Source organism: Ovis canadensis, chromosome 2, assembly GCF_042477335.2.
Source record: "Ovis canadensis isolate MfBH-ARS-UI-01 breed Bighorn chromosome 2, ARS-UI_OviCan_v2, whole genome shotgun sequence".
NCBI classification, from domain to species: domain Eukaryota; kingdom Metazoa; phylum Chordata; class Mammalia; order Artiodactyla; family Bovidae; genus Ovis; species Ovis canadensis.
The window spans coordinates 109,295,952-109,315,829 of NC_091246.1; the positions used below are offsets into that span (position 1 = coordinate 109,295,952).

At 41.8% G+C, this 19,878-nt stretch overlaps 1 protein-coding gene and 1 non-coding gene across 2 annotated transcripts in view; one reads left to right on the forward strand and one right to left on the reverse strand.

Moving 5' to 3' along the window:
- The window catches only part of GALNTL6 (polypeptide N-acetylgalactosaminyltransferase like 6), a 1,485,023-nt gene that overhangs the window by 1,180,554 nt on the left and 284,591 nt on the right, over positions 1-19,878 (reverse strand). The window lies entirely within an intron of this gene.
- Positions 10,223-10,325, forward strand: LOC138434850 (U6 spliceosomal RNA). The gene has a single exon (XR_011254919.1). It is a non-coding gene; the product is annotated as a U6 spliceosomal RNA (small nuclear RNA).

Consider the following 19,878-nt stretch of genomic DNA (forward strand, 5'->3'; position numbering starts at 1 on the left):
ATTCCATGGACAGAGGAACCCAGTGGGCTATAGTCCATAAGGTCACAAAGAGTCAGACATGACTGAGCACACACGCAGTAGTTGCTGAACAATCTTACTATATTATTAAAGCCCTTTGTAATTTAGAGCCAGGATGCTTCTCACCGATTTCCAGCCCTGGTGCTGAGCTCCACCTCAGGCGATGGATTATCTGTACCTACATTTTGTTCCTTAATTAATTACTGCTGCTTCTGAATGGCTAACCCTTGGCAGAATCAATCAAAATTCCTCTACCTCTGTTTATTTCCCCAGGTGAAACTCTAGAGGAACAGAAGAAGCCAAAGTTATCTCTTTTTCTCCCGATGACCCACAAATGTTTTACAGGCAATCAACATCATAGCGGCCAGCTGTTATCTCCAGAAGGCAGCCTACATTTCTGTATCTTGAAGAAACCTGAATACTGCTTCTCTTTCACCATTTTTTCTTTGCACTCTCCCAACCAGAGTTTCTCTTAATAAATCAACAAACGTTTGTTCAGTCTTTGCTCTGAGTCCGGTACTGTTCTCAGTTTGGTGATTATGTCAAGTGAATCAAAAATGGAATTCATTGCCACAAAGAACTTAGTGACAACACTGTTTCAAGGACTCAGTGCTACAATGATGACGTAACAGGAGGGTGTGCTAGAGAAAGTCTGTGAATCTCTTAAAGGGAGGGAAGACCTCTTGGAAAAGATGATATTTGATTGCCGGCTTCAAGACAAATAGTAAAAAGCTTTGTGGAAACCTTGGGAAAGAGGGGATCAAGCAGAGGAACAGCAGGTAGCTGAGACATGAATTCTTAGTTACATTAGAGAATCATAGCTAGTGAAACAAAGGATAGAGGAGGACCTACGATGTCTAAGAGGCAGGAGTGAGATCATACAGGGCTTCACATGCCAGAGAAAAATTCTATTTTGCCATGTGAACCGGGAAGTAAAGGAATGATTAGATTTTATATAAGGAAAATAGCATTAGTAAAATCCTCCATGCTGTGAAAACAAATCAACTATACAGGGAAAGCATGTCTATATATGGTTGAGTCACTTAAATTGTTCACGTGAAACCATTGTTAACCAGTTATACTGTTAAAGCAAAATAAAAAGTTTAAAAACAAACAAAGAAAAAACATTAAAAAAAAAAAAAAACCAACCATACGGGGAAAGACTGGAGAAAAGCAAATCAGTTAGGAAGCTGTGGCGGTGGTAAGTTGCTTCAGTCATGTCCAACTCTTTGCAACCCTATAGATTGTAGCCGATCATGCTCCTCTGTCCATGGGATTCTCCAGGCAAGAATACTGGAGTGGGTTGCCATTTCCTCCTCCACAGTTAGGAAGCCACTGGTAGCCAAGGAATTATGGTGGCTTGGACCAAGATATCACTGGCAGAAATGCTGAGACATGTCTGGCTATGAAGCATGTGCTGGAAATCAAGCTGGCATTTACTGATGGACTGGACATGGACTTGAAGACAGGAATCAAGGGTTCTAGGCACCAGCTTGAATGACTGAGGGAATGAATGTCACTCTCTAGGGTCTTGCTGAGCACTCAGCTGTGTCCCCTCCACCTAACTGCATATGTTGAAACTCTAACTTGAAGATTTGGAGAGAAGGACATTTGGGGGTTGTTCTGGTCCAGGCGGTGACATAAGGGTGAGGTCCTCATAACATTGTAGGGATTACATTCATGCTCAGTCGCTCAGTCGTGTCTCTTTATGACTCCCTGGACTGTGGCCCACCAGGCTCCTCTGTCCATGGGACTTCCCAGGTAAGAATACTGGGGTGGAGGAGTGGATTTCCGTTTCCTCCTCCAGAGGATCTTCCTGACCCAGGGATTAAACCTGTATCTCTTGTGTCTCCTGCATCGCAGGTGGAAGGGATTCTTTGCCATTGAGCCACCTGGGAAGCCCCCTGTAGGATTCCTGGGTTGGGAAGATTTCCCTAGAGAAGGGAATGGCTACCCACTCCAGTATTCTAACTTGGAGAATTCCATGGACTGTATAGTCCATGTGGTTTCAAAGAGTCAGACAGGACTAAGTGACTTTCACTTCATTTGTTTTTTCCACAATAAAAGGAAGGTACAGTGAGCGCTCCTCTCCATACCCTGATCCAGGAACAGCCACATGGGCACAGGGCAACAAAGCTGGCCATCTGCAAGCCAGGAAGAAGACTCCTGCCTGAACTGGCCCTTGCTGGGACCCTCATCTCAGAATCCTCTGAAGCCTCTGAAGCCTCTGAACTGTCAGAAGACAAATCTCTGTTGTTTAAGCCACAGTCTATGGTGTTAAGGCAGCCCCTGTTAAGATGAATGAGTAGGAAGTAGGGGTGGACAGTGCTTGTGAGGTGGAACTGAACAGTTTTATGCTGTCCTAGAAGTCTGAGATACTTTCCAGACAGTCTAGTGGAGATGGCAAGGATTCAGTTACATTTTATATTTATGGAGTTCAGGACATGTATTATTTGAGGACATGGTTTTCAGGGTCCTCAGTGTACAGGATACGTGAAAGTTCTGAAACTAGAGGCATTACTAAGGAAAAAACGTAGAGGAAAGAAAAGAGAATATGAGGACCAAATCCTTCGTCCTCATAAAATGCATTCATTACAAGATAGATGAAGAGAGAGAACTGAGTAAAATTAACCAGTCAGATAGTAATGGATCCAGTCAAGTGTGGTGTTACATAAGTCCAGGGGGAAAACTACTTTTAGGTATGGAGGACCAGTGGGATTCCTCATTCTGTCACAGTGGTGCCTTCAGATTCCTTGAGCAAAGCATCTGCTATAACACTGGCTTAAAAAAAAAATCCCTAGATATGTGGGATGGGGGTGAGGTGGGAGGCTCAAGAGGGAGAGGATATATGCATACCTATAGCTGATGGCATTGTAGTAAGAAACTAACAACATTGTAAAGCAACTCTACAGTAATTTTCAAAAAACCCACAAATGAGCTAACTTACAGATAAGATCCCAAATGCACAAAAGGACAATGACCAGACTACTATACATAAAAGTAGAACTTAAATCCACAACCAGAAATACCCTGCCCTGGAAATCCCTTTTCTACAATAGGCAGCACGGTCAGACTTGAAGGACATCGGACCATCATATCCAATAACAATCTAGAAAGCCAACTAATATCTGTAACAATCAGCCCCTCATGACCAGGAGTTGACGAATAGATGACAGACCCCATTTCTGTTTCTGCTTCTGACATAGGACCGACCAGAGAAAGCCAAATACTCACCCTCATCAATAAGACACCATGCTCTGCTTCAACAGTTTGCCTGCTTTCAGCATCTCTGGGCCGATGCCCTCCATCCAGGACACACTGAAGCCCCCCATCTTCTAAAGCTTGCCCTCTCCTCTCCTCCACCTGCCTTGGTGTCTCTGCTGTGACACAAGTCGTAGCAGACTCCCTGTAATTTTAGCAAACTTAGAATAAGTGGTTTTGCTTGTTCTCACTTGGCTGCTCTTCATTTCTTTCCATACAGACAAATGCTACCTTAAACTCATTGACCAACTGGCCAGAAACAAGGAAAAAACAAACCAACAAAATACTGGTAAGGTTAGCTGGATGCCAAATGAGCTTTATACACAGAGAAAATGGACCATAGTGACTGACCTTGAGCTTTACTTCTTTGTGAAGTCATGGAGTTGAAGGAAGATGCAATAAGAAAGTTCCAGGTGGCAGAGAAATCCTAATACTACGATATTTTAATAAAAATGGTGCCCTCTCCATCATTAACTTGAGATGGAATTTAAAACTTTCCTCTCCTTTGCAGCAAAGAAAATGTTTGTCCTTAATGGTTGTGAGGTCCAGTTGAAAGGTGCTGGGGGTCAGAGTTTTCCTGGAGTGTATGTCGAAGTGAGTAGCTGAGCAAGGTGCCTCTGACCCAGCCTCCTTCTCTCATGCTCCTCACAGGTGGCACCTTGGGGAGTCCATGTTACCAAGCCCACCTGTGGTTCATTATCATTAAGCCCTGGTATTTTGGAGCCTCTTTAAAAAATAAAATAAAATAAACACCACATTCTTTACCCTCATTAAACAGGCTGCACTCATTCTATCAGATCTCTGTTGTTTTTAATGCAACTAATGCAACTGTTTCAAAATGAACAAAACAATCTCAGTTTCTACAGTTTTGGGATCAATGCAACTACCTGAGCATCTTGGCTCTTCTCATATATTTGGATACATGTAATAATATTTTATAGTCACCAAGAAGAAGGGAATATCAAACTTATTTTCCCATTGAGTGGTTTTGCAAAGATGTTATCCCAGGGCTGGTGTTTTGACTAATATAAACACCAGTCAAAATGGTGTTTGACTAAAACACATTTTGTCTTTCTAGAGTTCAGGCAATGAACAGAGATCTCATTTACTATGGAATCATCTTCTACTCTTTAGTTCTTTTTTTATAATTCTATTTATTTTTTGGCTACAATGAGTCTTGCCTGCTGTGCAGGTTTTCCTTTAATTGCAGTGAGTGGGGGCTATTCTCTCCTTCAGCTCAAGGGCTTCTCACTGTAGTGGATTCTCTTTCACAGAGCTCAGGCTCAGGAGTTTCCCTGGGCTTAGCCGTTCCTTAGTATGTGGGGTCTTCATGGATCAGGGGTCTAATTCTTCTTGGATCAGGGGTCTTCTTCATTGGCAGGTTGACTCATTACCACTGAGCCACCAAGAAATCCCTCTTTAATTACTTCTTAAACCCTTTTTTTTCTCACATTTCTTTCTTTTTGTTTTAATCTCCTCCTGATTTCCAGTCTCTTTTTGATCAAGTAGCCCCCATGTCCCAAATTCAAGTAAGTAACTGTGGAAAATAGTTTGACCTGAAAATACAGTTGTTAAGTCACCTTTTGTTTCAGCCACAAAGCCTCCTTTCTGCAGATTCACAGAATATACCTGGGCTGTTCTAGGGTCAGGCTGTGCACTTGGTATTTCCACATCCATGAATGCTCCTGGCTGGCAGGCCATTTACCTAGTATCTTCCTTTGTCCCCAGACCACCTTATCTGAGATGCTGGAGAAGCAACCCACTGAGAATATAGTCTCCATTCACCCTCTGCTATTACCTTCTTGAGTGAGTATTCAGTTATTCAGTTGTGTCTGACTCTTTGGGACCCCACAGAATATTGACCACCAGGCTCCTCTGCTCATGGGATTCTCCGGGCAAGAATATTGTAGTGAGTTGCCATTTCCTTCTCCAGGGCATTCTCCCAACCCAGGAAACAAACCCCCATCTCCTGCATTGACAGCTGGATTCTTTACCACTGAGCCACCAAGGAAGCCCATTACCTCCTTACCCAGTTGATTTTTCTTCAAAAAGCTTTATGTTACATTATAGATATAAATATAGATATGTATGTATATTCCTCTTCCTACCCTTATCCCTACATACAAGAAAAGTTCAGAAAGCAAGTCTGTTTTCTGCTCTTTTCATGTTGTGTTCCAGCACCCAGCACCATACCTGCTACACAGTAGGCTTTCAACTAATATTTGTGGAATGACTAAATCAGTCAAGGCAAATATCAAATCCCCAGCGAGGGATTCTGTGGGAGAGGTGTCCTAGTTATAGCCCCATTTATGGCTTATGGATCTTGCTGAAGGTACACATTTGTTGGCAGATAATATTGTATGGGGGATTTATGATCAATACATATCTGTACACTGCATATATTTATGATTAATCTGTTAATTCTGGAGAATCTCTTTTATGCTGAATAGTGGCTGAATGAATCTGAGCATCATTATCAACTATAATTTTAAGAATTCTTTTTCCATGCTGATGGAATGTAGCTGATTTTAATCATCTCTCTTGACCTAGATTACAAACTATACTGAAAATATGCTTATTCAGGCTATATGCCCAACTATCACTAATATATCAGGGAAAGATTCTCCTCACATTTAAGCATCTTTTTCAGACTCCACCAGGAAAGAATAATTTCTGCACAATCTCTTGAGGGATCCATGAGCCCATCTGTATTTGCTGTGTGAATAAAAACCTGTCTGTGGCAAGCACACCAGACCTGACATTTGTGCAGGAGACAAGCGAGCCTTCATCATCCCCGGCTGGTAATGACAAGTGGGTGGACAGTGGAAGCCAGAGCAGGGATGCACCTGAAAGAACGTCTGTGTGGCTTACTGGAGGATGCTCCTTCCAAAATATCCATGATAGAGGAGAAGTTGAGGGATTCCCTGGGGGCTGAGTGGTAAAGAACCCACCTGCAATGCAGGAGATGTCGGTTCAATCCCTGCATCAGGAAGATCCCCAGGAGAAGGAAATGGCAACCCACTCCAGTATTCTTGCCTAGAGAATCCCATGGACAGAGGAGCCCGGCAGGATACAGTCCATGGGGTTGCAAAGAGTTGGACAAAACTGAGCGACCTAAACAACAACAACAACAACATGATCTACAAGGCATTTGGACACTGATATTGAGAGAGAGGTCTGAGATAACTTTAGAGATTAGGAGGCAGATCATGAGGAAAAGTATTGTGTTTAGAAGTCACTCTAAGCGTGGGTGGCTGCGACCGGCACACTAAGCACGGCAGAGGAGCTACCCCACATCAGAGGTCAGGGGCAAAAGCTGGGAGGACCCCATGCCCGAAGGGCGGCGGCCAAGAGTCGTTACCACACGTCCGAGGCCAGGGGCAGTGGCCTAGAGTGCTAGGCTGCGACAGTACAGGAACGGCCGAGAGGAGCTACCCTGCGTCGGAGGCCAGGGGCGGCGGCGGGGAGGAGCAACCCTGCGTCCAAGGAGCGGTGGCTACCTGGGTGCAGGAGGGCTTAGTTGAAAGTCAGAAAGGGCAGCGGTGAGGAGATACCCCCCACCCAAGGTAAGGAGCAGCGGCTGCACTTTGCTGGAGCAGCCGTGAAGAGATACCCCATGCCCAAGGTAAGAGAAACCCAAGTAAGACAGTAGGTGTTGCAAGAGGGCATCAGAGGACAGACACACTGAAACCAAACTCACAGAAAACTAGTCAATCTAATCACACTAGGACCACAGCCTTGTCTAACTCAATGAAACTAAGCCATGCCCGTGGGGCAACCCAAGATAGATGGGTCATGGTGGAGAGGTCTGACAGAATGTGGTCCACTGGAGAAGGGAATGGCAAACCACTTCAGTATTCTTGCCTTGAGAACCCCATGAACAGTATGAAAAGGCAAAATGCTAGGATATTTAAGAGGAACTCCCTGGGTCAGTAGGGGCCCAATATGCTACTGGAGGTCAGCGGAGAAATAACTCCAGAAAGAACGCAGGGATGGAGCCAAAGCAAAAACAATACCCATCTGTGGATGTGACCGGTGATAGAAGCAAGGTCCAATGCTGTAAAGAGCAATATTGCATAGGAACCTGGAATGCCAGGTCCATGAATCAAGGCAAATTGGAACTGATCAAACAAGAGATGGCAAGAGTGAACGTCGACATTCTAGGAATCAGTGAATTAAAATGGACTGGAATAGGTGAATTTAACTCAGATGACCATTATATCTACTACTGCGGGCAGGAATCCCTCAGAAGAAATGGAGTAGCCATCATGATCAACAAAAGATTCTGAAATGCAGTACTTGGATGCAATCTCAAAAATGACAGAATGATCTGTTTGTCTCTAAGGCAAACCATTCAATATCACAGTTATCCAAGCCTGTGCCCCAAACAGTAACGCTGAAGAAACTGAAGTTGAATGCTTCTATGAAGACCTACATGAACTTTTAGAACTAACACCCAAAAAAGATGTCCTTTTCATTATAGGGGACTGGAATGCAAAAGTAGGAAGTCAAGAAACACCTGGAGTAACAGGCAAATTTGGCCTCGGAATGCAGAATGAAGCAGGGCAAAGACTAAGAGTTTTGCCAAGAAAATGCACTGGCCATAGCAAACACCCTCTTCCAACAACACAAGAGAAGACTCTACACATGGACATCACCAGATGGTCAACACCAAATCAGACTGATTATATTCTTTGCAGCCAAAGATGGAGAAGCTCTATACAGTCAACAAAAACAAGACCAGGAGCTGACTGTGGCTCAGATCATGAACTCCTTATTACCAAATTCAGACTCAAATTGAAGAAAGTAGGGAAAACCACTAGACCATTCAGGTATGACCTAAATCAGATCCCTTATGATTATACAGTGGAAGTGAGGAATAGATTTAAGGGCCTAGGCCTGATAGATAGAGTGCCTGATGAACTATGGAATGAGGTTCATGACATTGTACAGGAGACAGGGATCAAGACCATCCCCATGGAAAAGAAATGCAAAAAAGCAAAATGGCTGTCCAGGGAGGCCTTACAAATAGCTGTAAAAAGAAGAGAGGTGAAAAACAAAGGAGAAAAGGAAAGATATGAAAGATATATATATATATATATATATATATATATATATATATATATATATATGAAAGATATAAGCATCTGAATGCAGAGTTCCAAAGAATAGCAAGAAGAGATAAGAAAGCCTTCTTCAGCGATCAATACATAGAAATAGAGGAAAAGAACACAATGGGAAAAACTAGAAATCTCTTCAAGAAAATTAGAGATACCAAGGGAAAATTTCATGCAAAGATGGGCTCGATAAAGAACAGAAATGGTATGGACCTAACAGAAGCAGAAGATATTAAGAAGAGGTGGCAAGAATACACAGAAGAACTGTACAAAAAAGATCTTCATGACCCAGATAATCACAATGGTGTGATCACTCACCTAGAGCCAGACATCCTGGAATGTGAAGTTAAGTGGGCCTTAGAAAACATCACTATGAACAAAGCTAGTGGAGGTGATGGAATTCCAGTTGAGCTATTTCAAATCCTGAAAGATGATGCTGTGAAAGTGCTGCCCTCAATATGCCAGCAAATTTGGAAAACTCAGCAGTGGCCACAGGACTGGAAAAGGTCAGTTTTCATTCCAATCCCAAAGAAAGGCAATGCCAAAGAATGCTCAAACTACCGCACAATTGCACTCATCTCACATGCTAGTAAAGTAATGCTTAAAATTATCCAAGCCAGGCTTCAGTAATACATGAACCGTGAACTTCCTGATGTTCAAGCTGGTTTTACACAAGGCAGAGGAACCAGAGATCAAATTGCCAACATCTGCTGGATCATGGAAAAAGGAAGAAAGTTCCAGAAAAACATCTATTTCTGCTTTATTGACTATGCCAAAGCCTTTGACTGTGTGGATCACAATAAACTGTGTACAATTCTGAAAGAGATGGGAATACCAGAACACCTGACCTGTCTCTTGAGAAATCTGTATGCAGGTCAGGAAGCAACAGTTAGAACTGGACATGGAACAACAGACTGGTTCCAAATAGGAAGAGGAGTAAGTCAAGGCTGTATATTGTCACCCTGCTTATTTAACTTATATGCAGAGTACATCATGAGAAACACTGGGCTGGAAGAAGCATAAGCTGGAATCAAGATTTCCCGGAGAAATATCAATAACCTCATATATGTAGATGACGCCACCCTTATGGCAGAAAGTGAAGAGGAGCTAAAAAGCCTCTTGATGAAAGTGAAAGAGGAGAGTGAAAATGTTGGCTTAAAGCGTAACATTCAGAAAACGAAGATCATGGCATCCGGTCCCATCACTTCATGGCAAATAGATGGGGAAACAGTGGAAACAGTGTCAGACTTTATTTTTTGGGCTCCAAAATCACTGCAGATGGTGATTGCAGCCATGAAATTATAAGACGCTTACTTCTGGAAGGAAAGTTATGACCAACCTAGACAGCATATTAAAAAGCAGAGACATTATTTTGCCAACAAAGGTCCATCTAGTCAAGGTGATGATTTTTCCAGTGGTCATGTATGGATGTGAGAGTTGGACTATAAAGAAAGCTGAGTGCTGAAGAATTGATGTTTTTGAACTGTGATGTTGGAGAAGACTCTTGAGAGTCCCTTGGATTGCAAGGAGATCCAACCAGTCCATCCTAAAGGAGATCAGTCGTGGGTGTTCATTGGAAGGACTGATGTTGAAGCTGAAACTCCAATACTTTGGCCACCTGATGTGAAGAGCTGACTCATTGGAAAAGACCCTGATGCTTGGAAAGATTGAGGGCAGGAGGAGAAGGGGATGACAGAGGATGAGATGGTTGGATGGCATCACTGACTCGATGGACATGGGTTTGGGTGGACTCCGGGAGTTGATGATGGACTGGGAGACCAGACGTGTTGCGATTCATGGGGTCACAAAGAGTCTGACACTACTGAGTGACTGAACTGAACTGATACTAAAATTGGAATGATACAGAGAAGATTAGTGTGGCCCTGGCACAAGTATGGCATGTAAATTCACGAAGTGCTCCTTACTATTCAGGATGGGGGGACACATGGGCACCCATGGCTGATTCATGTCGATGTATGGCAAAAAAACACCACAATATTGTAAAGTAATCAGTCTCCAGTTAAAATAATTTAATTAATTAAAAAATCTTAAAATAAACCATAGCACAGGTTTGTTAGAGAGTTTAGCCTTTTATGCAACATTTAAGCAAAAGAAAACCTCCAAAAGTGACCCAGGGTAGCAAGAGGAAAGTGAAATTCTAACTTAATTTAAAAGCACATATCTAATAAAAACATACTTTTGGACTTTCTGTGAAGATATGTTCATCTTTTATCAAGAATGAGATGGTTGAATGGCATCACCAACTCAATGGACTTGAGTTTGAGCAAACTCTGGGAGATAGTGAAGGACAAGGAAGCCTGGTGTGCTACAGTCCACGGGGTCACAAAGAGCAGGACGCCACTTAGTGACTTAACAACAAATACATATATCTATATATGTATTTATCTGCACAGGAATAATGAAATGTATTTTGCATTTATAGACTAGTTTCTGTCTTAAGTGTTTAACCATCTTCATTCCTGAGGTTCATCCATGTTTTACTAATTCAGCTTTGGGATGGTCTTCACTGAGCGTAAAGAAACACCTTTTTTTTTTTTTTTTTTTTTGAGAATTACCTCAATCTCCTTAGAAGAAAACATACATTTATTTTATTTGGAACTGAGATTTTACAAATTCAGGAACACAGCTCCACACCCAGCAACTTTTTCCAAGACCAAACAGGACTCAAGTTCTCTCACCTGTCCTATTAGGAGTATTCTCCTTCCTCTCAGACTCCTGGGTGCCTAGCCCCTCCCTATTTCCATCAAACACGCTCTCTTCTGCTTTTGCATCCTGGGGAGATCACATAACAGAATGACCAGAATATGGACCATGTCAGTGACATTTATGGCCACTCAGACTACTTCCTGGTGGTCTGACTTTTGCTTAGGGTGTCAAATAAACATCCCAGTAGGAATAAAAATCATACCACATGCACAACCTAAATGTAACCTGAAATGTGTCATCTGTAACACATTCATATTTTATTTTTAAAAAATTTAGGGTCATGACTTTTTTTTTCAGTTCCTGGGAATCATTTTGGTTGTTTTAGATCTCTTTAAAACTCCCCGTTTACACTTTAAATTGTTCCGTTTTGTTCTAGCTCTGCTCTCATTTGTGTGTCCCTATTCCAAGTGTTGAAGTGATCCAAAACGTAGTTCTTCTCTTTTACGTCACATGTCTGTGTGCTATCGGGTGCTTAGTCGCTCAGTCGTGTCTGACTCTTTGTGACCCTATGGACTGTAGCCTACCAGGCTCCTCTGTCCATGGGATTCTTCAGGCAAGAATACTGGAGTGGGTTGGTTGCCATTTCCTTCTCTGGGGGATCGCCCGACCCAGGGATCAAACCCACATTTCCTGTGTCTCCTGCACTGCATGCAGATTATTAACCACCGAGCCAGTAGGCACCCCCTTAAAGCCATAGGACCCTTCTAAATAGACAGTTATCTTTCTCTGTGTCAGTGAGCGTAATATCCCTTCCACCCATCTGGGCTACCTTGTGCGGTCAAGCACTATGAGTAGATAACCATCATTGGCTGAGAGGAAGCTGGTGTTTTCCTTGGTGACCCACTGTCACTGGAGTTGGAAATTAGGGGCCCTCTACAGGGCAGGTCCCAAACGGTCTCTGTTTCTGGAAGCCAGCAGAAGAAGTGAGTCTCCTCCACACCTGCCCCTCCTGTTCATCTTGAACCAAGGGGACAACCAGCTTCCCACACTAAATGAGCTGGAGCACTGTCCCCTCTTGGCACAGGATCCTGTCTCCAAGGACAACTGGTCTCCTTTCACAGCAACCCAGAAATCTGTTCACCTGCACACATTTTCCTAGATGGAGCCACCTCTTTTCAAGACTCAGATTCTTGATCCTTTCTTAATTGTGAGAAAGATGTGCCTCCTCTAGGAGGACTCTGCTGTAGCAGAAGTTTGTACATATTTCAATGAAAGATTGTTCAGTCTGGTGGCTGAGACATGAAAATCATGGATTAGAAAGGACAAAGAACCAGAAACAAATGCTCAACACCATCTTCTAAATGTCCTGTTTTCCAAACTTAGAAACTTGAAAGAAATCTGAAAGGAGGGAGAAATATGAGATTTCCATGGAATCATTAAACAATAATAATGCAACTACTTGATCCAAGAAATAATAAGTGACTTCAAATAAACAGGATGACAACGAGATAGCACTAATTATGGGAAAAGAAGTAAAGTTCTTGCTATTGGTAAACTATATAAAACAACCTTGAAGAAGAAACCAGAAAAGGGGTTTAGGATGAATAATATTAGATAAAACATATGTGCACATGCCCATTCATCCATTCATGCATGCATACACACACAGAGACACACACATTACACATACACACACACATACTCCACAGAACAATATCCATGTATAAGAAAAAAAAACCCTGAAAATAAAATACAACCAAGATAACTGCAAAACTTCACTGAAATAAATAAAAGAAAACTGAACAAAAGAATACAAATATTTGGTAGCTGGATGGGAAATCAATTCTTCTCAAAATTGATCTATGTATTTAATTCAATCTCAATAAATTATTCAACATTACTTTATATTTAGAAGGCATGGGTGTTAAGGTGTGAGTAAAAAAACCATTTTTTTTAAAGAGATGTGAAAGTGTTAGTTGCTCAGTCGTGTCCGACTCTTTGCAACCCCATGGACTGTAGCCCACCAAGCTCCTCTGTTTATGGGATACTTCAGGCAACAATACTGGAGTGGGTTGCCATTCCCTTATTCAAGGGATCTTCCTGACCCAGGGACCGAACCTGAGTCTCCTGCATTGCAGTCAGGTTCTTTACCATCTGAGCCACAAGGGAAGTAGTTAGAGAAAATATATAAGGTCAGATATTATAACAAGGAGTACTACCACATTAATGAAATCAGGTTGGTACTAATGCTGGATTAAAAACTTAAATGGGAAAAAAGTTACTTGAGAAAGGAGCAGTGTCCATATATGCATGTGGTACCCACATAATGCGAGATCTAACACAGATCCTCAATCAGTGGAAGGATTTTGGCACAAAGAGCTCAATTCACATTTTCATCTCAAGTCATTCTAGGTGGAGAAAAGTTAATTAAGAATACAATTAATGATACAATTAATATTTTAAAGTTAGTAAAGTAATAGAAGTTAGACAAAAGTTTGCCTGGTTTTTCAAATTAAATATTTTTAAAAAACAAGTGCTGAAAGAAAAATTATAAAGAAGAAAAATTTCACTTTAATTACTTTCATTGAAAAATCATAAAACTAAAATGCTATCAACTTGGGAGAAAACTTGCAACAAGGCAAAAATCATAATATAATCAACATAATATAGTATTATAATTATTTTTATGCATGTTGATAAGAAAAACCCAGAAATAGTAAATCAAGTAAAGTATTTTAACAAACAAAACACTGAAGATAAAATATGTCAAAAAAATGTGTTGAAACTGTTTATTTATAATCTGACAACTATGCTTTAAAAAAAAACTTCTATAACTTGTTTTGCTTGCTTAATTAGTATAGCTTTCAAAAACTGATAATATTTAGTTTCAGCGGTGTTACAAGTTGCTATGGGAAATGAATATTGATATAAATTTTTTGGAAACTATTTTGTAATATATTGGGCCTTAAGTATGTTCATAAACTCTGATCTGAATACTTAGACTACTCATATGTACTCTAAGAAATGATCTACAATTGGGAAACATGTATTTATGGCAAGGTTTCAACAGGAAGCTCTTTACAGCAGTAACAATAGGTAAGAGCATAAATAGTTAACAAATTTAATATTGTAACTGATTATGATTCTTGCATATATGGAGTACCCTACAACTATTTAAATAATATATGCAAGGCTTTTCCAGAAAAGAAAATTATGCTTTTGGCAAACGGTAAATGAATTTTGCATAATTCAATATAGTACATAAAATATAAGTTCAAGTATATAAACAACAGAAGGAGAAAAATATTGTGAAAATGACTATGGTTCACACTGTCTGCCTTTGAATGGAAGGATTTTAAGTTAATCTTTTTATCAATGAAAGTTGTTTTTATTGTTTTGTTTTGTTTTAAATTTATTTTGTTTATAGTCATCTTAACTTGGCAAAGTGTCCGGTGGACTGAGAGTTATATTTCCCCAATATTCCATTAGGGAATACACTCTTGGTTGCTATGTATTTAATTGCAATACATAGAGACATTACTTTGCCGACTAGGGTCCGTCTAGTCAAGGCTATGGTTTTTCCTCTGGTCATGTATGGATGTGAGAGTTGGACTGTGAAGAAGGCTGAGGGCAGAAGAATTGATGCTTTTGAACTGTGGTGTTGGAGAAGACTCTTGAGAGTCGCTTGGACTGCAAGGAGATCCAACCAGTCCATTCTGAAGGAGATCAGCCCTGGGATTTCTTTGGAAGCAATGATGCTAAAGCTGAAACTCCAGTACTTTGGCCACCTCATGCGAAGAGTTGACTTATTGGAAAAGACTCTGATGCTGGGAGGGTTTAGGGGCAGGAGGAGAAGGGGATGACAGAGGATGAGATGGCTGGATGGCATCACTGACTCGAAGGATGTGAGTCTGAGTGAACTCCGGGAGTTGGTGATGGACAGGGAGGCCTGGCGTGCTGTGATTCAAGGGGCCGCAAAGGGTCGGACATGACTGAGTGACTGAACTGAACTGAACTGAACACCTTTTTTTGTTAGAGTCATTGCTGCGTTGAAGCACACTGCACATATTTTCCCCAAGCTGATTACCTCAGGATGGATGAGAATTCTATTTCAGATTCTCTTATGTTAAATCTACATCTCTGGGTCCATCTGGAGAGCCGGGAGACCCCAGTCACTTAGAAGCTGTCTTCAGCTGGGGAGCAGTATGACTATGTCTACCCTCGGGAGGCGGGGGGCCGGCGGGGGGGGCTATCCAGTGATACCTGCCCTGGAAGAGTGAGGGAGAGGCAGTTCAGGAGAAGCACCTTGTCCCATTCGCCATGTCTAGTTGACTCCATGGACTCAGGGTTTGCTCTGTAGACCTGCCCATCTTGGACTTGGGGCTGTGTTGGAAGAGAAATGTTGCAGCTGATTTCTAGTACAAACCAGTCTGCAATGGTGAGGTTTTTCAGATATCTGACAAGCTATTTCAAAACTTTATTTTTCCCTGCTATCTTTTTTTTGTTAAGAAGCTTCAGTTACCTCAGGAACATTCTTGGAATCTAGAAAGATGGCACTGATGAATCAATTTTCAGGCAGCAGTGGAGATGCAGACATACAGAACAGACTTGTGGACACAGTGGGGGAAGGAGAGGGGGAGACGAATGGAGAGCGTGGCACTGAAACATATGCATCACCACATGGAAAATAGAGAGCCAGCGGGCATTTGCTGTATGGTGCAGGGAGCTCAGACCCAGTGCCGTGTGATAACCTAGAGAGGTGGGATGGTGGCAGGCGGGAGGTGGGAGAGGGGTTCAAGAGGGAGGAAACATCTGTATGCCTATGGCTGGTTCATGGTGATGTATGGCAGAAACCAACAGCATATTATAAAGAAATTATTCTCCAATTAAAAAAAAAACTCAAAGTGGAAAAAAAGAACATTCTTGGGGAGAGGGGTAAGCAACAGTGATGTCTTAGGACAGCTGTCAGTTGTAGAGTATAATAGTCCTTCAGCAGGACCAAAGGTCACCCTCCTCTGAATAGACCCTGCTGGACACAGTCGTCCTTCTCCATTCTCCCCATGCCTGTAGCTTAGAGTGGACGGGGTTTGCCCTGAGAGCAGATAGAAGGAAAGCAGGGACCATTTTCTCCTCATATTTTTTTGTTTTCCAGAGAGGCCCATAAGAGGGGTTATGGATCACTGATCCAGTAGATAAGAAAGGGATATTTTGTTTTCCGTTTGGATGGAGGTCCAGGATAACATAGTTAGTTGGTAAAGAAACTGCCTGCAATGCAGGATACCTGTTCCATTCCCAGGTCAGGAAGATCTGCTGGGGAAGGGATAGGCTACCCTACCCTACTCAACCCACTCCTGTATTCTTGGGCTTCCACTGTGGCTCAGTTGGTAAATAATCCGCCTGCAATGTGGGAGACCTGGGTTCCATCCCTGGGTTGGGAAGATCCCCTGGAGAAGGGAAAGACTACCCTCTCCAGTATTCTGGCCTGGAGAGTTCCATGAACTCTATAGTCCATGGGGTACTAAAGAGTTAGACATGATTGAGCAACTTTCATTCACTCATTCCATGCCTATAGTTCCAATTATCTAGACCCATTGGAGGAGTGGGTTTCTGGAGGAACACAGAGGAATAATTTCCCTGGTGACTCCTACAGTAAAGTGTCTCCCTGCAATGTGTGAGACCTGGGTTCGATCCCTGGGTTGGGAAGATCCCCTGGAGAAGGAAATGGCAACCCATTCCAGTACTCTTGCCTGGACAATTCCATGAACGGAGGAGCCTGGTAGGCTACAGTCCATGGGATCGCAAAGAGTTGAACAGACTGAGCTACTTCACTTACTTATAGTAGGAAAGATGACAAGCAGGTCTTGGCATTCCCTTGAAAGTGAGTGTTAGTCATTCAGTCGTGTCCGACTCTTTTGTGACTTCATGGACTGTAGCCTGCCAGGTTCTTCTGTCCATGGGATTTCTCAGGCAAGAATACTGGAGTGGGTTGTCATTCCCTTCTCCAGAGAATTCTCCCAATCCAGGAATCAAACCCCCATCTCCTGCATTGCAGGCAGATTCTTTACTGTCTGCCACCAGGGAAGACTGGGAATTCCCTTGGTCCCTGTTATAAAGCCAAATTAATTCTGTAAGAGTTTGTTATATGTCCTCTTCAACTAGGAGTTGAAAGAAGTCATTCTCCTATGAATGCTGAAAAGTACAATGCCCTATGGTATAATGTTTGATGCCAATAACAGAAGTAAGAAGGGCCTTGGATCATTAAAAGAAAGAAAAATGGAAGGAAGGGAGGAAGGAAGTTATACTACTTGCTTTAAAATTCAGACCAATATGAATATATCACAAATTATTATTTTAGTTTCTTTTTTTACCATTTTATCTGGTTAATTTTGCATGTTTAATTTATCTAAAACAAATAGGTAAAAAGTAGAAAGTGCCACTTAAATTGCCTTTCTTTAAACATAAACTCTTTATTCCTTTGTTTAAAATTCTATTATAAAAACAGGTGTTTAATTAGAATTATTCTAATCTCTCAAGTTATTGTAATATACTGAAGTTACCAGCATCAAATATTAACTATGCTCTACATGGAAAATATCAAATATATCCGTCAGATTTATCATGAAGTAGCTCTAAATATGTTACATGCCAGCAATAAAAAGAAAATTTTTACTAAACTCAGGAAGTCAAACTTTAAATATTTATAAAAATATATGATTTATTTTTCCTCAGCTTTTACAATAGCCTTACAATAACTTTATTAATTTGGATTTTTTGTATAGAGGTACCTATTTTTTATATAGACATACATTTATTTCTAAATCTCATTCTTTGTGATCGCATTCACTTTTATTTGGCTCATGGATACATTTTATTTACTTTGAAAGAACTTCAAAGGTAAAACTGAAAGAAAATATTGACTCTGTTCTAGGGTATCTATTGCCATGGAAAATGACCTTTGCATGTGCTTGAGCTCAGGGACACACACACACACACACACACACACGAGTCCATTAGTTTACTCTGGCTGAAGCACCTGGCATGTTTCATCAGCAGCCACAGAATTCTCTCCATATTGTTAAGGGGCTGTTTCTATATTAATACAATGTTTGGCTGGCAGTGGGGTAAACGCTGAGGGCCTTGGAGGTCCCTTGTGTCAAGAACACACATCTCTGTCTTTTTCTGCCGTGGCCTAGAAAAGACTTTCTTCTAGGTATAGCTCAGCACTGCCCACACCACAGGCACTGGAGGAAGCAGCTTTCAAGAGGAAGGATGCCTCCAGTCTGGACTTAATTGTTTCATCTTGGGCCCATGCCCACATGTCTGATGTCTGTGTATTTGACTAAAATGACTCCTGGTAGCTGGTCTGCTGATTCCCTATATTAATGTTTTAAAATGCACCCTATTTGGTTTCTGAAAGGTCTTCCCAAAGCTTTTCCCATAAAACAGGGTTTGGAAAATGTCAAATGCCCATCATGAAAATTTGGTTCCGAGATTCAAATTCTAGGTGTGAATGTATTTAGGCTGGTCACGAAAATTGTAGACTTGAGTTCATTATCTCCAAAAGTAGCTTGACTTTACCTTTTATTTTTTTATCCTATTCACGTTTCCTTGCATCGAGAATCATGAGTCTCAAATTTCCTTTAAGAAATGCTGTGAGGCTCTTTCCACTGTTTATTCTGGTACCCCATTCCCCTCTCTGAATATTCTGGCAGTAGCAATAACTTGATACTTGCTTTGTTTTTAAGGGAAAGGGTAGGTATAGCTTGGGCTTCCCAGGTGGCACTAGTGATAAAGAGCCCGCCTGCCAATGCAGGAGACACAAGAGAGGCAGGTAGATCCCTGGGTCAGGAAGATCCCCTGGAAGAGAACATAGCAACACACTCCAGTATTCTTGCCTGGAGAATCCCATGGACAGAGGAGCCTGGCGGGCTACAGTCCACAGGGTCACAAAGAGTGGGACATTACTGAAGTGACTTAGCATCCATGCAGGTATAGACTGGATTATTAACAAAGTGACGCACGACTTTGAGTATGTAAAGTGTGTGTGTGTGTGTGTGTGTGTGTGTGTGTGTTTTAGCAGAGACAACTGCATGGTAAAACATTTTGAAAAAAACAAAAAGATTTTCTGAAAACACTAAGTTTGCTTTTAAACATGAAGGGATAAAGAGCTAGAAGAAGCCCACAGAACAGATTCTAAACCCAAGGTGCAGAAGAACTCTCTTGCCTCTCCCAGGTAAAAGTGACCACAGAGACGATGGCAGAGTTTGAGATCCTGCTGTCTTAACCCTTCAGCAAGCCGCCTAGGGACAGCCATCCTTTGTCATCCCACCATCACTGCTGCTGTGTGCTTTTTGTGGGGCATCTGGTAAACCAGCTCACCACTGTGAGTTTTTCCTTCTGGCACTGGCCCCTCAGGTCGACTAGCTGTCTCTCTGAGCTTCTGCTTCCCACTGGCTGGTGAGCTGGTTGGGGTGGACAGCATATGTGAGACACTGGGCTCCTATCAGGCATGTTAAGATGTTCATTAGTCTTTAAGGATGTGCTCAATGCCCATCTGTAAAGAAGCTCAGTGTCCCCTGAGCTCTTTCCAAAGAAGTGAGGCATGTGTCCTGTATTCTGTCCAGTTAGGGGCTCTAACCAAACTAAACAATACAAAAACCTGCAATATTGGCTCCATCTCCATGCCTAGGACCTCAGGTCAGAGTTAGGGGCCACTGAAGCAGTGCTTCTCAAACCATACATGATCTCTCAGTTTTTGCTTGTTTTCTGAAGTCTAAGCTGATACAGATAGATGTGCTTATAAAGTAAAAATGGG